This window comes from Oryctolagus cuniculus, chromosome 19 (assembly GCF_051225735.1).
Source record: "Oryctolagus cuniculus isolate XC-2025 breed Fujian yellow rabbit chromosome 19, ASM5122573v1, whole genome shotgun sequence".
Taxonomy (NCBI): Eukaryota; Metazoa; Chordata; class Mammalia; order Lagomorpha; family Leporidae; genus Oryctolagus; species Oryctolagus cuniculus.
Genome location: NC_142885.1, coordinates 32,707,080 through 32,728,761, shown reverse-complemented (window position 1 = coordinate 32,728,761; position 21,682 = coordinate 32,707,080). Strand labels below are relative to the sequence as shown.

Sequence of the window (21,682 nt, the reverse complement as noted above, 5' to 3'; positions counted from 1 at the left end):
AAAATGGTAACAGGTTGCCCATAAATTTACACAATCTTGGATAAGTAAATAAGTCAGCATGGTATTCCAAATTCATGACTGAAAGATCACACCAGAAAATTTTCTGCAGAATTTCTAACAGTGAAATCTTAAGGCTGTCTTAAAGCCTATCAACAGCGAGATTATAGTTAAGTAAAATATAAACTTATTATTTTAGTAACATGATTAGAAGCATATATCATGAGCTCTAAAGATTATAGATTTAGGATTCTAAACTGCCAACCAAATGCAATACCCACTCCGCATTTATTTCTTCCTTATCAGAGTGGGAAGGTATGGTATGGGACAGTAAAGACAGGGCCGACCCAGACCTGCAAAGACCACCGAGAAACAGCCTGCCCTCCTGGGAGCCGCGGCCTGGCCTCTGCACGGCCCGGCGCCCAACTGCGCACAAGACCCGGAGGGACTCCGCCACATCCCACCCCAGACCGCCGTCCAGGTTTCCCGGGACCGGCGCATCTCCCACAGCAGCTGGGCCACGAGGCGCCGCGGCAAGCGGAGGACGCAGTCTCAAGCACGGGTGAATGGCCGGGCCGCCTCCCCAGCCCCGCGCGGCGATCGCAGCCTCACACTGCAGTGTGGCCCCGCCGCCTGGGAAATGGCCGCCCTAGCGGTTGTCTGACTCCAACGGAGAAGATAGATCGCCCCGCCCCCTGAGGTCCCGCCCCCTCTCCCCGCCCTGCGTCCCGCCAGGTGCCCTGTGGTGGGGAGGCGGGAGCAAGTCTCTCACATCCTCTCTGCGGGGCTGCCAGGGGGCGGCACCACGTCTCTTCAGTCCGTGCTCTCAGGAAATGATGACCGATGCTGTCGATTCTCCAGCCAATCCTGGCACGCCTTGATCTATCCTACTTCCGGGCAAGATGGCGTCCAGTGGCGGGCACTTTGGAGGCTTATTTGAGCGCCGCCTAGAAAAAAATATGCAATACGGGCCAAACCTCAGGAGGGAGGACGGCTTCACTCCGTCAAGGTAAAACGATTTCAATTTCATTCATTATCCTTGGGGGCGCTAAGTGAACGTCAGCACCAGGCAGCCAGCCTACAAATAGAAAGTGACGTGGCTGCTGGCAAGGCGCTCACTGTGCAGGGCCAAATGGAGCAGGTACCAGAGTGTGACCACGGCTGTGCTGACGTCAGTGTGCGGGTGTCCTCTGTGTTGACGGCAATACTTGAGCATGGTACTAAGCACTGGAAGAATATTTGAGTGACGTTCAGAATAATTTCTACCCAGGCAACTTCTGGAAAAAAATATGAACTGAAGTTACTTTGTTATGTGCTTTAGTTAGATACCTACTCACCTGAATTGTGTTTCTTTTTTCATGCAGATAAAGTAGCAACATTTTTTGTTTTGTGTGCATTTTGCACACCGGTTGAGCAGGATTTTTTTTTTTTTTTACAAAACTCCATTTTAATATAAGGGCAAATGACTCTTAAGCTTCACTGTGAAATACAGATCAAAAACAAAGAAAAATATTACTTTGTGTTTTTAATATTAATAGACTTTGTTATTTTTTGTTATTTCTGTATATCATAAATCCAACACTAGGAACATAGTAATTCTTCCCACTCACTCTCCCCCCTTCATCCTCCTTCTCCTGTTTATTCTAAGAAAGAAAAAGAAAGGAAAAAAAGAGTGAGAAACAATCCATTTAGTAATTTAATTGTCTTTAAAGAAGAACCCAAGAATGTTTCATCTTTTGGGAGCCCTTAGACATAATGATAACTTACAGGACATAATAATATCCTCCATTTAATACACTAAAAGGAAGTGATTCTTGATAATACATTTTACTATTAAGTCTCATGATGCAACTCTGGGGACAGAGGTCCTGCATGAGAAGTTAATGCACAGTGACTCTTGTTATTTATTTAACAAATAGGACTCTTAAGTATGATATCAGTGATCATCCAAAGCTCTTAACATGAGTTGTCTTGGCCTTGGAAGCCTTTTGGATCCACTAGTTTGACAAGGCAGAGTATCACTATTCTGCCACCTTGGACCTCATTGGTTTAAATGGTTTAGATTTTGCAAAAGTGATCCCAAGTGACTTCTAGCTTAAAACAGCATGCAGACTCACTTTTATTTTAAGAAGTAATGTAAAGTCACAGGAAGTCATTGATGTAATTTGAATGCACATCTGTCTAAGGATCACAGCCCTACTTGCTGTAGTGTGCTAGATTGGGAAGTAGGTGGCAGTGAGTAGGAAGTAATGAAAAGCAAAAAGGCACTGCACCCTTCCATACCTGGTCTCCTCCCAGTTGTAATCCTCTTTGTACCCAGGCCAGCAGGTAACACACAAGAATCTAGTACTATGACTGTCCTAGGAAGTTCGGTCAACCAGGGACCCTCAGTCACCATTCTCCATGTCATTTAGAGTAGGAATGTGTACAAACACCATCGTCTTGGTGATAAACTCCCTTGCCTGCTGGCAGCAACTGTGCCTGGAGTTCTGGGCTGAATGCTAATTCCTTCTAGAACTTTGGAACCAGATTCTAAGGCTGAGCATTTTGTGTTCCATGAGAAACCCATGATGGTTCAATTCTTCCCTGTGGGTTTGTTCTGTCCTGGGAGCTTTCAGGACCTATCATTCCACTGAAATTTCCAAACATTTGAATCATTGGTTTATGGCACAAGTGTTGGGCTGGATACTTGAAGTGCCTTTTGAAATGAAAACACACATGCCTAAGTTACCATCATTCCCACCATTTTGTCCTTATCTTTCTACTTTGAGGTCATGGCTTCCCTTGCAGAGGGCTGTGTCCAGGGCCCAGTTCAGCTGCCTGTCATGTTTCCAGAGAGGCTATTCAACTCATTTAGAGAATGTCTCCCTGCCAAGTGGGTATGAAAATCCCTGTCCCCAAGACCAGGCCCTGAATCCCTCCCTGGCTTCTAGGTGGTTCCATGACAGTTGACAAAAGACTTCACAGTTGTGACAGTGGGAGGTTTTCCAGGGTTCTACTTGTGGGCCCATTGTTATCACCTGGAAGTGATGTGGCAGGAGGGGCAGTGGAAGGGGACTGGAGCCTCAGTCCTGTAGGTACATGGGACACAGTTTGCCCCACACTCAGCATCAGCTGAAAACTGGAATCTCCTTGGAGCTGCCAGGCAGGGCACAACCTAGTAGATACTTGGACATGGACCTGGTTGGCTCATGGGCCTACAACCTGCAGTTCAGCTAAAGTGCATTCAGGTAGCAGCAGACAACCAACAAGTGGGTGTGAGAAGGGAATGGAAGTGCCTGGAGCAGACCCTGCAGGTACTGCACAGAAGGCATTTTGGAGTCCAGAACCTATCTGGGCTAGGAAGGACCCCATCCCCACACACACTCACACTCATTGTCCTGCCAACAAGGCCTGCTGCCTTCATTCCATCATGACAACTCTTCTCAGTGCTCAGCCCTCCTTGTGAGCTTACTGCAAATGTCTTTTAATGTTTTTCCCATGATTTTCTCAAGAGTTCCTGCACAGAGAGAACTTGATGACATGACTAAAAGTCATATGGCACATTGGGTTTTATTCCTCCTGATCTTTGTTTTTAAATTATTTTATTTCTGAGGCAGAGAGACATGAAGACAGAGATAGAGCTAAAGACAGGCAGATACTCCACCCACTGGTTCATTCTCAAATGCCTAAAACAGCCAAGGGTTGGTCAGGGACTGAAGCCAGGAGCCAGGAGTCAGGAATGTAATCTAGGTCACCCTGCTGGGTGAGAAAAACACAACTACTGAGCCATCACCTGCTGCATCCCAGGGTATGCATTAGTGGGAAGATGGAATCAAGAGCAGACTCAGGACTCAAACGCAGACACTCCAATCTGGGATGCTGGAATCCTGACTGGTGTCTACATGACCAGGTCAAATGCAAGCCCCACAAATGACAAATTTACAATTTTGTCAGTTATGCGTAGCATATTGGGAGAGTCAAACCCCATTGTTAGGTTCAGATATGAAATATCAGATCAATGCACATAGAAATCACAAATGCCAACCTTTGATGAGTGGAGTTCACTTCCCAGATCTCTTTGTGTAACTGCAGGCAGGCACTTAATCCATCTGAACCACAATTTGCTATTTCCACAGTAGAGACACACACCTGTGTCTGACCACAGGCTTGGAGAGAGATTTCAGCTGGGAGCTGAACAGAGGGTATGGAGGACATTGGATTTGTCAGAGTATATCTGTAGGGAAGCTCACCATTGCCATGACCTTGATTTTTGTTCTGTGACTGCAGATGGGTGGATAGTGTACCCACCTACCCAGTGGGGAAAAAAAAAAAGGAGCATGTTTTTCTCTCCTCATCTCACCCACAATGGCACCAGACAACCAGCTGAGAGAGGGCGGTGCCATTTTGGGCAAAAGCAGCCGTTGTGAAAGCTCTTGTGCTTGAGCCCAGCAGCCAGCTGGGACAACACATCATGTCAGCAGTACCGATGGCAACAACTCAGGTGCACACAATCAGCAACCAGTGGAGAGAAGGGAAAAGTTGGTTGGCACTCTTGTGCACAGCTGTGATCCAGAGATTATAGCAGAGGGGAGAAGCAAGTTCTCCACTGACTTTAAGTCTGTCTGGGGGGATTGATAGGGGGATGAGCATGCAAGCAGCAATATGAGTTGCCCCCATTTGTTCAACATATCACAGGCTCTGGGGCTCAAGCCTCCTAGGCAGAAAACCCACAGGCAGCTGGCTCTGGAAACATCTTTGACTTTCTGCAGTCATGACAGGTTACCAGGGAAGGGTGGGTCCTCTGGACCCCATGATGGCAGGAGTAGTGTGCTGAGACTGTGGCAATTCTGTGACTGCACAAGAGAGCTCAAGGTGTAGCTAGATCTCTGGACAATTATTGTGTGTGATTCCATATGCTCAGAGCTCCCTGATTGCCTGGGGTGGGATTGCAATGGGATCTGTGCTCATAATGAGAACTGCACAGATCCTTTGTGTGGTTCATATGGCAATGTGGATAAAATTTTCACCCACTGTGAACTAAAACCTAGGTTATAGTTCACTTGGAAGAGAGGAGGTGAGGGTGTGATTACATCAACAGAGGTGACCTTTCTGCTAAAAAGAGATCTACCTCGCCCAACTTGGATATCATCATGAATATGGACCCATCCTGCAGCAGTGACCAGAGCTCCCTGGCCACACTCGGCACATGCCTCTGGGGTTTCACTGAAAGAGCAGATACCCCCACTAAGCCACAGAGGCATAATTCAAAGATAAAAGCCATCAGAGCAAAAACCAACAAGTATTTTTCCACAAATGCTTAAAAATGCAGAAATTCAAGAAACAGAAAAAGGAAGACAACAGGAATCCCCCAAATGGACACAACAATACTTCCATATTTGAAAGTGAATATGGAAGAGATTGATTAAATTCCTCAAGTGGAATTCAAAAGATTAATCATAGGATTACTCAAAAGCAATGAGAAGTATATTCATGAATTAAAGAAATCCATACATGCCATGAATGACAAATTCTTCCATGAAATTGAGATTTTGAGGAGAAATCAAACTGAAATATTAAAACTGAATAATTCAGTATGTTTTTCACATATTGCATACGTATAAAGCCATAACAACAGATTTGGTGAGGCAGGAGAAAGAGCTAGAAGACAAATCTTTGGAAATTTCTCACACCAAAAAAATTGAAGATATTATAAAAATTAAAAACAGTATTGTAGAGAAAAAACAACTGTCAACCTAGAATTTTTTTTTGGTCTTTCTTTCATTTTATTCTTTAATTTTTTTAACTTTTATTTAATGAATATAAATTTCCAAAGTACGGCTGATGGATTACAATGGCTTCCCCCCATAACGTGCCTCCCACCCGCAACCCTCCCATTTCCCACTCCCTCTCCCCTTCCAATCACATCAAGATTCATTTTCGATTCTCTTTATATACAGAAGATCAGTTTAGCATACATTAAGTAAAGATTTCAACAGTTTGCTCCCACACAGAAACATAAAGTGAAAAATAATAGATGATTTTTTAAATGATGATGAAATCAGATCAGACCTATTGTCATGTTTAATCCCAGTGAGAGTCAAGTTGGGAATTGATAATTTCTTCTCCTCCTCCTCCTCCTCCTCCTCCTCCTCCTCCTCCTCCTTCTTCTTCTTCTTCTTCTTCTTCTTTTTTTACAAAAGATCAGTTTAGTATACATTAAGTAAATATTTCAACAGTTTGCACCCACATAGAAACAAAAAGTGAAATATACTGTTTGAGTACTCGTTATAGCATTAAGTCTCAATGTACAGCACATTAAGGACAGAGATCCTACATGAGGAGTAAGTAATCTCCCTATGCTCCAGTCATGAGTTTCCAAGGTTATGGAAGCCCCTTGAGTTCTCCAACTCTTATCTTGTTTAGACAAGGTCATAGTCAAAGTGGAGGTTCTCTCCTCCCTTCAGAGAAAGGTACCTCCTTCTTTGAAGACCTGGTCTTTCCACTGGGATCTCACTCACAGAGATCTTTCATTTAGGTTTTGTTTTTGTTTTTTGTTTGTTTTGTTTTGTTTTGTTTTGTTTTTGTTTTTTGCCAGAGTGTCTTGGCTTTCCATGCCTGAAATACTCTCATGGGCTTTTCAGCCAGATCAGAATGCCTTTAGGACTGATTCTGAGGCCAGAGTGCTGTTTAGGACATCCGCCATTCTATGAGTCTGCTGAGTGTCTTGCTTTCCATGTTGGATCACTCTCCCCTTTATTTATTCTATCGGTTAGTATTAGCAGGTACTAGACTTGTTTATGTGCTCCCTTTGACTCTTAGTCCTTTCATTATGATCAGTTGTGAACTGAAATTGATCACTTGGACTAGTGAGATGGCATTGGTACATACCACATTGATGGGATTGAATTGGAGTCCCCTGGTATGTTTCTAACTCTACCATTTGGGGCAAGTCAGCTTGAGCATGTACTAAACTGTACATCTCTTCCCTCTCGTATTCCCACTCTTATGTTTAACAGGGATCACATTTCAGTTAATTTTCAACACTTAAGAATAACTGTGTATTAATTACAGAATTAAACCAGTCATATTAAGTAGAACAGACCAAAAAAACTACTAAAGGGATAATGAATTAAGTTGTTCATTAACAGTCAGGGCTATGCTGATCAAGTCACCATTTCCCATAGTGTCCATTTCACTTCAACAGGTTTCCTTTTTGGTGTTCAGTCAGTTGTCACCGATCAGGGAGAACATATGGTATTTGTCCCTTTGGGACTGGCTTATTTCACTCAGCATGATGTGTTCCAGATTCCTCCATTTTGTTGCAAATGACTGGATTTCATTGTTTCTTACTGCGGTATAGTATTCTAAAGAGTACATATCCCATAATTTCTTTATCCAGTCTACTGTTGATGGGCATTTAGGTTGGTTCCAGGTCTTAGCTATTGTGAATTGAGCTGCAATAAACATTAGGGTGCAGACCGCTTTTTTGTTTGCCAATTTAAATTCCTTTGGGTAAATTCCAAGGAGTGGGATGGCTGGGTCGAACGGTAGGGTTATCTTCAGGTTTCTGAGGAATCTCCAGACTGACTTCCATAGTGGCTTGACCAGTTTGCATTCCCACCAACAATGGGTTAGTGTCCCTTTTTCCCCACATCCTTGCCAGCATCTGTTGTTGGTAGATTTCTGAATGTGAGCCATTCTAACCGGGGTGAGGTGAAACCTCATTGTGCTTTTGATTTGCATTTCCCTGATTGCTAGTGACCTTGAACATTTTTTTCATATGCCTGTTGGCCATTTGGATTTCCTCTTTTGAAAAATGTCTATTGAGGTCCTTGGCCCATCTCTTAATTGGGTTGTTTGTTTTGTTTTTGTGGAGTTTCTTGATCTTTTTGTAGATTCTGGTTATTAACCCTTTATCTGTTGCATAGTTTGCAAATATTTTTTCCCATTCTGTCGGTTGTCTCTTCACTCTCCTGTTTCTTTTGCAGTACAGAAACTTCTCAATTTGATGCAATCCCAATAGTTGATTTTGGCTTTGACTGCCTGTGCCTCCCGGGTCTTTTCCAGAAACTCTTTGCCTGTGCCAATATCTTGAAGGGTATCTCCAATGTTCTCTAATAACTTGAGGTGTCAGGTCGTAGATTTAGGTCTTTAAACCATGTTGAGTGGATTTTTGTGTAAGGTGTAAGGTAGGGGTCTTGCTTCATGCTTCTGCATGTGGAAATCCAGTTTTCCCAACACCATTTATTGAATAGACTGTCCTTGCTCCAGGAATTGGTTTTAGATCCTTGATCAAAAATAAGTTGGCTGTAGATGTTTGGGTTGATTTCTGGTGTTTCAATTCTGTTCCATTGGTCTATCCATCTGTTTCTGTACCAGTACCATGCTGTTTTGATTACAACTGCCCTGTAGTATGTCCTGAAATCTGGTATTGTGATGCCTCCGGCTTTGTTTTTGTTGTACAAGATTGCTTTAGCTATTCGAGGTCTCTTGTGCCTCCATATGAATTTCAGCATCATTTTTTCTAGATCTGCGAAGAATGTCTTTGGTATCTTGATTCGGATTATATTGAATCTATCAATTGCTTTTGGGAGAATGGACATTTTGATGATGTTGATTCTTCCAATCCATGAGCATGGAAGATTTTTCCATTTTTTGGTATCCTCTTCTATTTCTTTCTTTAAGATTTTGTAATTCTCATTGTAGAGATCTTTAACGTCCTTGGTTAAGTTTATTCCAAGGTATTTGATTGTTTTTGTAGCTATTGTGAATGGGAATGATCTTAGCAGTTCTTTCTCAGCCATGGCATTGATTGTGTATACAAAGGCTGTTGATTTTTGTGCATTGATTTTATATCCTGCCACTTTGCCAAACTCCTCTATGAGTTCCAATAGTCTCTTAGTAGAGTTCTTTGGATCCTCTAGGTAAAGAATCATATCGTCTGCAAAGAGGGATAGTTTGACTTCTTCCTTCTCAATTTGTATTCCTTTAATTTCTTTTTCTTGTCTGATGGCTCTGGCTAAAACTTCCAGAACTATGTTAAATAGCAGTGGTGAGGTGGGCATCCCTGCCTGGTGCCAGATTTCAGTGGAAATGCTTCCAACTTTTCCCCATTCAATAGGATGCTGGCCGTGGGTTTTTCATAGATTGCTTTGATTGTATTGAGGAATATTCCTTCCAAACCCAGTTTGCTTAGTGCCCCTCTTTGTCTCTCTTAACAGTTTTTGTATTAAAGTTTATTTTGTCTGACATTAATACAGCTTTTGGTTTTTGTTTGCATGGAATATCTTTTTCCAACCTTTCACTTTCAGTCTGCATGCATCTTTGTTAGAGAGATGTGTTTCTTGTAGGCAACAAATAGTTGGGTGTTGTTCCTTAAGCCAGTCAGCCAATTGGTGTCTTTTAACTGAAGAGTTAAGTCCATTCACGTTTAATGTGACTATTGATACATAGTGACTTTGCCCTGCCATTTGCCAAAGATAAGTTCTAATATATGCTTTGAGCTTCCCATGCTCTTTTACTGGTAGGTGTTCTTCCTTTACCTTCTTTCATATTGATGGCCATGTTTATGTGTTTCTGAGTGTAGCACATCTTTAAGTATCTTTTGCAGGGCTGGATGAGTGGCGGCAAAGTCTTTCAATTTCTGTTTGCTATGAAAGGTCTTTATTTCACCTTCATTCACAAATGAGAGCTTAGCAGGATATAATATTCTGGGCTGGCAATTTTTCTCTCTTAGCACCTGTGCTATGTCTCGCCATTCCCTCCTAGCCTGTAGTGTTTCTGATGAGAAGTCTGCTGTGAGTCTGATTAGAGATCCTCTGAGAGTAATCTGATGTTTCTCTCTTGCACATTTTAGGATCTTTTCTTTATGTTTCACTGTGGTGAGTTTAATTACAACGTGTCATGGTGAGGATCTCTTTTGGTCATGTTTACTGGGGGTTCTATGAGCTTCCTGTACTAGGATGTCTCTGTCCTTCTCCAGACCCGGAAAGTTCTCTGCTAGTATCTCACTAAAAAGGCCTTCTAATCCTTTCTATCTCTCCATGCCTTCAGGAGCTCCTAGAACCCGAATGTTGTTTTTTTTTAATAGTATCCTGTAGATTCCCAACAATATTTTTTAGATTTCTAATTTCCTCTTCTTTTCTTTGGTCTGACTGTATCCTTTCCTTTTCTCTGTCTTCTAAGTCCGATATTCTCTCTTCTGCTTCACCCATTCTGTTTTTAAGGCTCTCTAATGTGTTTGTCATTTGATCTATTGAGCTCTTCATTTCATTTTGATTTCTCTTCACTATCACACTTTCCTGTTATACTAGTTTCTGCGTTTCATTTTGATTCTTCCTTAAAATTTCATTTTCATGAGAGAGATTTTCAATCCTGTCCAATAAGGATTTCTGTAGTTCAAGGATTTGCTTTTGAAAACTTCTAAATGTTCTTATCATAAATTTTTTGAAATCCATATCTTGCATTTCTTCTATCTCATCATCTTCATAATCTTGGCTTGGGGTGTTTTGTTTATTTGGAGGCGTCATAGTGTCATCGTTGATCTTGTTCCCTCGATTTCTGTGTTTATTGCTTGGCATGGTTAATTCTTTTTCCCTCACTGTGAGGTTTTTTTTTTTATATATACTATGTCTGTGTTAAGTGGACTGCCTGCTGTTGGAGGAGCCTTGGAGGCTTGAGATGGGTGTGGCCTGAGAGCTCTGCTTGGTTCTTCAGGGTTACAGGTGTGCAAAGGTTATGAGTGGTAAATCTCTATTTATTTATTTATTCATTTATTTATTTTATTTCATTTTTTATTCAGGAGGTAAGTAATACAGCAAGGCTGAGCAGAATGGATGTTATTTAGCTTCAGATCTCTGGCTTCTACCCAAAGAGTCTGTGCAGGCTCCGTTTCTCCTGTGGACTCCCACTGGATTGCCTAGGCTACTGAATTGTAGCCTTAACTCTCCCCTTTTATTATGTATATCCCAGCTCTTTGTCTATTGCTCGCCTTTGCAAGGTTGGCGGAGAGAGGAACTTGTCTGTACCAGTATGCCCCCACCTTTTTTTTTCCCCTTCTCTCCTGTAGTCTGTTGAACTTTCCCGCTTCAAAGCCTGCTTCCCTCTAAAATTCTGTCTGCCATTTCCTGCCAATGTCTCTGGTTACTGAGCTCACCTCCGCTTCCAGCACCAATGTGTGGACTCGGAGCCCTGGGCGTCCCTCCTCTCCCTGCTGGTGTCTGTGTCACATCGACTCCCGTTCCCACACTGGTGTTCAGACTCTGCAGCTTCTGCGGTTCAGCTTCTGCACGGTGGGCGACCCTGCTCTCCCAGTAGGTCCTCTGAGTCACCACCTCTAGCTCCGGAAGAGTTTCCTCTGCAGTTTTTTTCCTGATCCTTTTTCTGAGGCTACCATACCTCCGCTTTTATTAAACTAAATTTTCCCGGACTATCGGTGTGCACCCTCACTATTCTGCCATCTTGGCTCCGCCCCCAACCTAGAATATTGTACCCTATGAAACTGATTCAGAAAGGTGATTTTAAGACCTTCCATAACAAATCAAAATTGAAAGAATTTGTCACCATTCAGCCTTACAATGATGCTTAAGGATGTGCTACACACAGAAGCGTGGAAATATAGTCATCACTGTGAAAGAATGTGAAGGCAGAAAATCTCCCAGTAAAAGTACAAAGGAAATGCAAACAAAAAGTAGGAATATTTATAGGAAAATGACGGACAAGTAGTTACTCGTGAATAGTCACCTGGAATGTAAATGGCCTAAATGCTTCAACTAAAAGATACAGGGTAGTTGAATGGATTAAAAAGCAAGACCCATCATTTGGTGCTTACAAGAAACACATCTCACCAACAAAGATACAGATGGATGAAAATGAAAGGATGGAAAAATGTCCAAACTAACAGAAAGCAAAAACAAGCATGGATAACCATCCTAATAGCAAACCAAATTGACGTTAACATAAAAACTGTTAAAAGAGACAAAGAAAGAAACTGTAATGATTAAGGGATTAATTCAATAGGAAGATGTGACTATAATAAATATATATGCAGCCAATGCCATGGCAACAGGCAATTCAAAATAAATGTGTATGGATCTAAGGGAAGACATAGACTCTAATACAATAGTAACAAGAACTTCAACACCTCACTTTCATCAGTGAACATATTAACTAGACAGAAAACTAGTCAAAAAACTTAGGAAACAAATGAAGACATCAATATAACATACCAAAAATTATAGGATATGGCATAAGCAGTGTTAAGAAGGAAGTTAATAGCATACATCAAAAAATCAGAAGACACCAAATAAATGAGATATCAACGCAGCTCAGAGCAACAACAAATCAAACCCAAAATGAGTAGGAGGAAAGGAATATTAAAATTTAAAAATACCAATATTGAAACAAAAAAATACAAAAGATCAGCAAATCAAATACTTAAGTCAGCCATTAAAAAAGGAATGAAATCCTGACATTTGTAACAAAATGGATGGAATAGATTTCATCTGCTAAGTGAGTTAACCCAAACCCACAAAGAAAAATATCTCAGGCTTTGTATTATTTGTGGAAGTTAATATACAGAGAGGAAAATAAATGTGCAGATGGGGACTGGCATTTTGGTGCAGCATGTTAAACCACCGCCTGTGACACCAGCATGCCATATTACAGCCCCGGTTCAAGTTTCACTGCTCCACTTCTGATCCAGCTTCCTGTTAATGTAGGTAGGGGAGACCTGGATGGAGTTCCAGGCTCTGGCTGCAGCTTGGCCCAGCCCTAGCTGGTATGGCCATGTGGGGACTGAACCAGTAGAGAGGGAAGATGTATCTCTTGGTATGAATCTGTCACTAAATGTCACTCTGCCTTTCAAATAAATAAAAATATTTAAAATTGTGTGGATGGGGCCAGCATTGTGACATAACAAGTAAAGCTAACACATCCAAAGCCCATTCCATATGGCCACCAGTTTCAGTCCTGGCTGCTGCACTACTGATCAAACTCTTTGGGAATGGCCTGGGAAAGCAGTGGAAGATAGACCAAGTGCTTGAGGCCCTGCCACCCACGTAGGAGATCTGAATGAAGCTCCTGGCCCCTAGTTGGTGTAGCACAGCCACAGCAACTTCAGCCATCTGGGTAGTGAACCAGTAGGTGAAAGCACTCACTCTCTCTGCCCTTCACTCCCTCCATTCCTCCATCCATCTGTGTCTCTCCCTTGTTCAGTAACTCACTTTCAAAAAAATCCTTTTGAAAAATTGTAGAGAATCGTATTATTTGATATATAGTTATAAATATTGCTTAACTGAATTACACCCTTCCCACACATTGATCATTGTCATGAATCCCCCATTTTGTGACATTAATAGCCCTCATTTCAAGAAAAGATGTGCATATCTATATATAAGGTGAATGAAGTCAAATGCAAAAAAAAGTTAAATCTTAAAACTAAATGTAAATTAAAATGAAAACATCTACTGCCCATCTCTGGCTGTTTCCTTGATAAACTTCTCTTTGGGGAATGCCTGTGTTTGGCCTAGCACTGACACCACTGGGACACCACATCCCGTATCAGAGTGCCTGAGATCAAGTCCCAGCTCCACTTCCAGTTCCAGCTTCCTGCTAATATGCACCCTGGGAGGCAGCAGCTCAGGTTGTTGGGTCCTTGCCACCCACATGGACCCAGGTTGAATTCCTGGCTCCTGGCTTCAGCTTGGCCCAGCTATGGGAGTTGTACTTAGCCTATTGTGTGTCCCTGTCTTTCAGATCAATGAATAAAAATAATTTGGGGCCTGGCATTCTAGTGTAGAAGGTTGAGCGGCTGCTTGTGATTCCAGCGTCCCATATGGGTGCTGATTTGTTTCCTGGCTGCAGCACCTCTGATCCAGCCCCCTACTAATGGCCTGAGAAAATCAGTGGAAGATGGCCCAAGTGCTTGGGCCCCAGATACTCTCATGAGAGACTTGGAAGAAGCGCCTGCTCCTGGCATCAGCCTGGCCATTGTTGATTGTGACAGCCATCTGGGGAGTAACCCAGTGGGTAGATCTCTCTTTCTCTTCCTCTCTCCCTTACTTTGGACTTTCAAATAAATAAATATATCATAAAAGTAAAAATTGTTTGGTCCACTGGTGTACCCCTATCCCAAAAGGACTTTCAACCTCAGGCCAGCAGAGCTGCTGATCTCCATTTATATCCTACATTTCTTCTATTTACTGGTGAGAACATAAGCATGGGTTCCTCTCCTTCCACTCCATATCAGGTCCAACAGGGCTGCTGGTTTTCACAGCCTCACCCACCCTGGGAGCACTGTAAGCTCAGGGTGGGGAGGAAAGTGACACAGCTCCAGGCCAACACACCAGCTTCTCCCACTCTTCTTTCCTGGGTGGTCACCATTTCTCAATCAATTAGTTCTGTCTGTTTTTTGGTTGGTTGGTTTGTTTTTGGCTGCTTCCCAGAGGCCATAAAGATTGTTGATTTTGTTTTGTTTCATAGCTATCGGACACATTGCCAGGGAAAGCCAGACATTCATACCTCCTTCAGCACTGGACACAGCCTAGGATATGGCTGGGATCAGGACCTCCCCTCCCATCTCGAGTCCCAAGAGGTGAGTCGACCCTCTTAAGTGAAGCTCTCCACTCAAAGCCAGGCCTCCCTCAGCTGGCAAGGGGAGGTCCCAAAGTTTTAGGTTTTCCTGCATGGCTGCGCAACACCATCTCAGGCAGTAAAACCCAGCGTAGTGTACACATGACCTAGCAGATGGAACTCCACCATCAATGCATAGGGTGTGGTAACTGTGAGACAAAATGACACTTCACAAGGGAGCTGGCCTTTGTGGGGCTTCTGCTCAAGCTGAGCTCCCATATTGCAGCACTATTTCAAGTTCCAGCTGCTCCACTTCCCATCCAGTCTCCTGCTCATGTACCAAGGAAAATAGCAGATCCAGGCACAAGTACTTAGGCCCCTACCACCCACTAAGCAGAGCAGTAGGAGTTCCCTGCTCCAGGCTCCATCCTGGACCATACCTGATGGTTGTGGCCCCGTGGGAAGTGAACCAGAGGAAGGAAGACCTCTCTCTCACCCCCTCTTTCCCTCATTTGCATTTCCAATACATAAATCTTTGTTAAAAATTATACATCACATGGTAATTTTTGGACAAATGTGGAAACTTTATTTATAAACACAGGCAATGAGTTGGATCTGGTTCCAATGATCCAAACCCTTGCCACATAACAAGGGAGAAAAGGCCAGGTCAGGCTGAGAAATACCCACCACTCTCCCCCACACACCTGGGATATAGCAGGAATGCCACAGGGAGCTCCTCCATTGCCCCCCCCCAAAGTCTCTGCTTCTACTGCTCTCCCCATTGCCCTGGATCCAGTGCCCCATTCCATGCCTGCCACCACCATCACACTGGGCTCCCCTTCTCCCTTCCCATTCCATGCTCAGCCCACCTCACCCTCCCTTGCCTTCTCTCACCCACCCTCGGCCCACCAGCGTCCTCCCTCAGCCCACCCTGACCCTCACTTGTCCCACTCTTGGCCCACCCGCACCCTCCCTCAGCCCACCCACGCCCTCCCTTGCCCTCCCTTGGCCCACCCTCAGCTTGTCCACACCCTTTGTTACCCTTGCCTGTGCCCATACCCCCATCCTGCCTTCTCCCTTCCCTCACCCATGTCCACCACTCCCTTGCTCCCCAGGCCCTCTCCCCACCAACTGCTCTCCCTGCTCTGTCCCTGCCCTTGGCACCTGTCCCTGTGCCACTGTGCTGGCAGCAAGGCCTAATAACTGCTATGCAGGATGACATCACAGAGGTCTGGCCTGTGCCAACATTCTGTGCAGGTGACATCATCACCCTCACTGGGTCTGTGAGCCACATATGGAGCACACTCGCTCTTGTGCACTGGGCACTCTCCATATTGGTCCACTTCCCATCCCATCATGGGGTGGCAGGTGTAGATGGGCTCTTACGGGGCTCATGACCAATGTGACCTAGTTTTAAATGAACCCCAGAGCAGGGATGAGTAAGTGTACAACATTCCTTCAAATCAATCACAGCAGAGCTGCCCCTTCTCTGCTCCTAGGTCTTCCTCAGGCTGAGTAAGAGGTCAGTGCTGTGGGCTTTACCCCACAGAAAATGATGACAAATTGATCAGACCACAATGGGACATGGACACTGACTGATGGAGTTATGAACTTTGCCCCTAATGCCTTATGTGACCTCAGATCTTAGCTAAGGACATTATGCTCTCCCAATTGCCAAGGCATTTTAAACTCCTCTATTTCCTGTTTTCATATACATTGGATTAGACCCATGATGCAGTGTGTCTACAAAAGGTTCTAGGCAGATTTCCATCTCTGTGCACAGAGTCTGATGACTCTAGAGGTGTGGGCATTGGGTCCCTGGGCTTGGGGGTGTTCTTGCAGTGGGATCCCATGTTGGGACCCATGCTGCCATGTCAGTCCATACAACTGTCATGGAGCTGGCAAGTTCCACACTCACTGTCCCTCTGGCCCCAGTCAGGTGTCACATAACTACGGGGCATTTCCTGGGAGCCTGTTGGAGATAAACCAGCATACAGGGATGAGGAAGAGGTGGTAGTGAACAGCAGATTTGATTCCAACCTCCTGTTCCACCTGCTCTAGACAGAAAGGAGGAGGAGGTGAGGGAGGTAGAAACAGCTCCCTGAGATCTTAGCATCCTCAAGGCTGTTCCTGTCAATTTCCTACAAAAGTAGTCAAGTTTTCTCCCTTTATCCTTCCTAATCTCACATTTGTTATCGAATCTCCAGAGCCTAACTTACTACTTAGAACACAATATGTTGTCGGTAAATGTTTAATGGGAGAATGGCTTAATTAATAGCTTGATCAAGAAATTCAGCAACTTGAACCATGCCGGGAGCTGGCGGCACTGCAGGTCAGTGATCGCCACTGACCCAGTCGACTCAGCAGCCTGGGTCACCCTGCGTTGCTGAGCTGCAGCCCCCCCATACACACAGCTGGAGGAGCTGAGCAGGAGGCAAATGAAGATAAAACAATGTCTGCCAACCTGAAACACCTTTCCTTGGGAATTTTGGTCTTTCAGAATACTAGTTTGGTTCTAAAAGAGGAGGGACCACGTTATCTATCTTCCACAGCAGTGGTTATTGCTGAACTTTGGAAGATAATGGCCTATATTTTATTAGTTTACAAAGACAACAAATGTAGTCTAAGAGCACTGAGCTGAGTATGACAGGATGAGATTCTTAATAAACCCATGGAAACATTATATATATATATATATATATATATATATATATATATATATATATATATTTCACCTTTGAACCTGTGGGAAAATGTTATGGACAATTGGTGCCCAATCAGTTAGATCAATTAGATTTCCTGGTGTCACACAATACGATTGGGTGACAATTGTTCACAGAATCTATTATGTATTTTATGAGAAAATGGAAGAAAAGAGCTCAGGGTTCCAACCATAAAATAGTGTCACAAGATAAATGTGCATTTGATCAGTTCAATTTGTATACGTGGATTGAAATGCCACACTGTAGCCCATAAATATTACAGCTGTTGTTAACAAAAAAATGAAAATACCAACATTTTATTTGGTGTATAAAGTTAAGAGATGTTAAAATGTTTACTATCACAACTAATATTGCAGTATTTAGAAACATTTCATTAATATTGAGACAAACATAATCTGGAAGTAATTGGTCTTACCAAGACGAGTGGAAAGGCTACCATGGTTTATTTTATTGTTGCCTTCAGTTAAGAAAAATGGAATTAGACCAATGCAAAAATGTGAAATCAAATGATAGACTATTTTTTAAAAATTGAGATTTTACTGGTGTTGAGAATCAATACACATTTTGATGTGTACATAATTCTTAACATACAGACCAAAAATCTTAAAAAGTCATGAATTTTCATTCTTTTTAAATTTGCTATTATTTTATTTTGAAGAGAACATGTTTTTAATTTATCTTATACTTAAAGGCTTAATGTTCACAAAAACACAGTAGAGTTAGAAAGGAAGAATATATGCCAGGACAATAAAGAGTAATCAAATTTAAAAATATCAACTATAGTCATCCACAATAAATTAGCAGTTTTCAGGCTCCTCTCAGAAATTATGTACCCGGGAGTGTCTGCCCAGCTGTAATTGTCACATGTTTTAATGTTTATTTCATGCTTTGGAGAGTTATGTGATCACCACAGAATAAAATCAGCATATTTGCATTGATGAAAAGGTATTTTATGCAATTCCTCATTCTCCACCAACAGAGACAACTGTTGATTTAAACTTTTCTTAAGAGATTTGCCTTTTCTTACATGTCTGTATAATTGGATTCCTATGGTAGAACAGTGTTTAGTCTTTTGATTCTGATTTCTTTTTTTTAAAGATTTATTTATTTTATTTGAAAGTCAGAGTTACACAGAGAGAGAAGGAGAGGTAGAGAGAAAGGTCTTCCATCCACTGGTTTACTCCCTAGTTGGCCACAACAGTTGTAGCTGCACTGATCCGAAGCCAGGAGCCAGGAGTTTCTTCCAGGTCTCACATGCGAGTGCAGGGGCTCAAGGACTTGGGCCTTCTTCTACTGCTTTCCTAGGCCATAGCAGAGAGCTGGATAGGAAGTGGAACAGCCAGGACTTGAACTGGCTCCCATATGGGATGCTGGCACTGCAGTCAGTGGCTTTACCTGCTATGCCATAGCACGGGCCCCTGATTCTGATTTCTTTATGTGTTTCTTTTAGTTTGTTTCTTTAGTGACATGTTTTTTCTTAACTTCATTTTTGACTGCCACATAGAGTTAATTGTGAAGATACACAACTCAGTTTTTTTCCTTTCACATAGACATTTGATGTTTTCCCATTTGGCTTTCATGAATAGTGCCAGCGTGGTCCATTGTGTTCATGTCATTTTATATTTTAGGGGCATAACTGCCAGTGTAATTGCAGATCAATAACAGTAACTTCATCTAAAACACTCTGAGAAACTACTCAACTGTTTTTCAAAGTGTCTGCACCATTGTAGTGGAATTGCATGAAGCTCTCATGATCCTCAGTCAGATCTGTCAGCATTCATCTCTTGCTGAGCCATAGTCATTTTACTGGCTGGGAAGTGGTATCTTCTTGAGGTTTTGATTTGTGATTTCCTAATGACTAATAGTAAGCATATTTTTACATGGTTACTGGAAAAAATGCATAATTTAATTCATTAAGTGACTTGAACATTGTTTATCTCCATTGTATTTTGTATTTTTTGTGTAGTATTAGGGTATTCTTAAAATTTTTATTTGTATTTTTCTTCCTTCTGATGCCATTTTGAATGCTGCTGTTTTTTCAGAATATTCATTATTGCACAGAAATACAATTGATACTTTTACATCTGTTCTATGCCCTGAAAGATTACTGAATTTTACTTTGAATATATAGTAAATTCATCAGTATTTCTTTTATATGTAGGATTATGTCTTGAACAATGCAAACCAATTTTACTGTTTCCATTTGAAATCTGAAGACTTTTCTTTTTCTTTTCATGATTTATTTAGTAAAGTTTTCCATTACCATGTTGAATAAAAGTGGTAAAAGTATTTGTTTCTTGTTCCCAGCCCCAGCATTTGTAGATTTTTCCATGGGTGGCCTTTCCCTGACAGAAGTTCTCTTCAATTCCTAATTTGTTTAGGGTTTTACTATAAGATAGATTTAGAAAAAAAAAAAAAAACCACAAAACTTGTATTTATGGGGTTATCATATCTTGACTTTCCTTTATTTTACTAGTGAGTATAATATTAACTGAATTTTTAAATTTTAAATTTTTTAATTTGAGAGGTGGGGACTGAGAGCTCCTACATGCATGCTTACTGCCCAGATGCCTACAATGGCCAAATCTGAGCTTGCACAATACCACGCCCCCAGAAACAGAATCCACATTCCCAATGTTGGTGGCAGGAACCCAATTATTTGAGCTATCACCACTGCCTCCAGGGGTGTGCATTGGCAGGGAGCTGGAGTCAGGAGCCCAGGCTGAGATTTAATTGTGGGAATCTTAACCAGCATCTTAACTGCTAGACTAAATGCCCACCGGTTCTCTCTTTATTCTATGCCTCTAGTCTGTGTATCTGATGTTATGTCAGTATCATCCTATTTTGATTGCTGTTGATTTGTAGAGAGTTTTGAATTCAGGAAATGTGAGACCTCTAACATTGTACTTCATTTTCAAACTTATTTTGGTTGTTTGGGGTCCTCTTACATTCTATATGAATTCTAAGTTGTTTTTAACATTTTCTGCTAAAATGAAATGTTGATGTGTTTAGAAGGATTGCTTTGAATATGTAGATCATTTAGTGTGGTACTAACTTCTTAAAATGCTTTTTATTTGTGTCATCTTTAATTCATTTCATTAACACTATAGTTTTTGGTGTTTAAATATTTTATTTCTTCGGTTAAGTTTATTCCTAAGTAATTTACCCTGTTGATGCTATTGCAAATCCAGCTGTTCTCTATATTTCCCTTCAAGGTTGTTCAGTTTTGTATATAAACACAACTGCTTTTTCTATGTTTATTTTGTATTGTACAGCTTTGCTGGATTGTTTTTGTACCAGCTTTATTGAGGAATCTTGAGTGTTCTCCACATACAAGATCATATGAAAAAGGCAAAGATAAAGCTTACCTGCAGAAAGTATCTGCTGTTTGCCATGTGGGAATTAGAATAACATCTAGTAGACTTATGGACTAGCACTGCTAAAGGAGTCCACTGATTCACCCATTGGTGTATCACTGCTATCTCCCTACACAGACTCCCCAGGAGACTTCTTAAGGGATGGCCTACACTGACAGATGCCTGTTGTGTGTTGCTGGCAGCTGCATATAAGAAACATGATTGGGGCTAGTGCCGTGGCTCACTTGGTTAATCCTCCGCCTGTGGTGCCAGCATCACACATGGGTGCCGGGTTCTAGTCCCTGTTGTTCCTCTTCCAGTCCAGCTCTCTGCTGTGGCCTAGGAGGGCAGTGGAGGATGGCCCAAGTGCTTGGTCTCCTGCACCCACATGGGAGATGAAAAATCACTTGGCTCCTGGCTTCAGATCAGCGCAGCTGTAGTGGCCATTTGGGGAGTGAACCAAGGAAGGAAGACCTTTCTCTCTGTCTCTCTCTCTCTCACTGTCTGTAACTCTACCTGTCAAAATAAATAAATAAAATTTTTTTTTAAAACAAGAAATGTGATTGATCTCATGTGCTCATTTCAGACATGGGTACCTCCATCTGGGGGTTCCAGAGCCTTGTGTGCCATGGGATGGTGAGTCTGTGTACACCACATGATGGCTTGCTGCAGCTCAGGTGCTGCTGATACTGGAAATGACCCCCTAAAATTATATCAAAATGTGGCCCTTTTAAGTTCCCCAGAAGCACCATCTGGGATGCCACATATGGTATTGAAATTTGAGGTGCCATATGTTATCACTAAATGCTTATTTAAAAATCTTTCATATTAATAAGCCTGAGAGCATTCTTGCCTTGGTTTGAATCCTGGCTCTGCCTTCAACCGTAGGTTCCTGCTAGTGCACACCCTGGCAAGCAGCAGTTGATGGCTCAACAATGTGGGAGACCCAGATAGAGTTCCAGGCTCCTGGGTGTTGCCTGCCATGGCCTGGCTCTTACAGGCATTGGAGATTGAGCCGGCAGTTGGAAGATATCTATGTCTCTCTTTCTTATA

The 21,682-nt window shown here is 42.3% G+C and overlaps 1 long non-coding RNA gene across 3 annotated transcripts; it reads left to right on the top strand.

Moving 5' to 3' along the window:
* The first annotated feature begins 739 nt into the window (after window positions 1-739).
* Window positions 740-21,187, top strand: LOC149120470 (uncharacterized). 3 transcript variants are annotated; one of them, XR_016225638.1, is made up of 3 exons: window positions 740-1,006; window positions 14,461-14,572; window positions 20,950-21,187. It is a non-coding gene; the product is annotated as an uncharacterized LOC149120470 (long non-coding RNA). The 3 variants fall into 3 exon arrangements; XR_016225637.1 differs by having other exon boundaries at window positions 741-1,006; window positions 20,768-21,187; XR_016225636.1 differs by lacking the exon at window positions 20,950-21,187 and adding an exon at window positions 18,902-19,443 and having other exon boundaries at window positions 741-1,006.
* The last annotated feature ends 495 nt before the right edge of the window (window positions 21,188-21,682 follow it).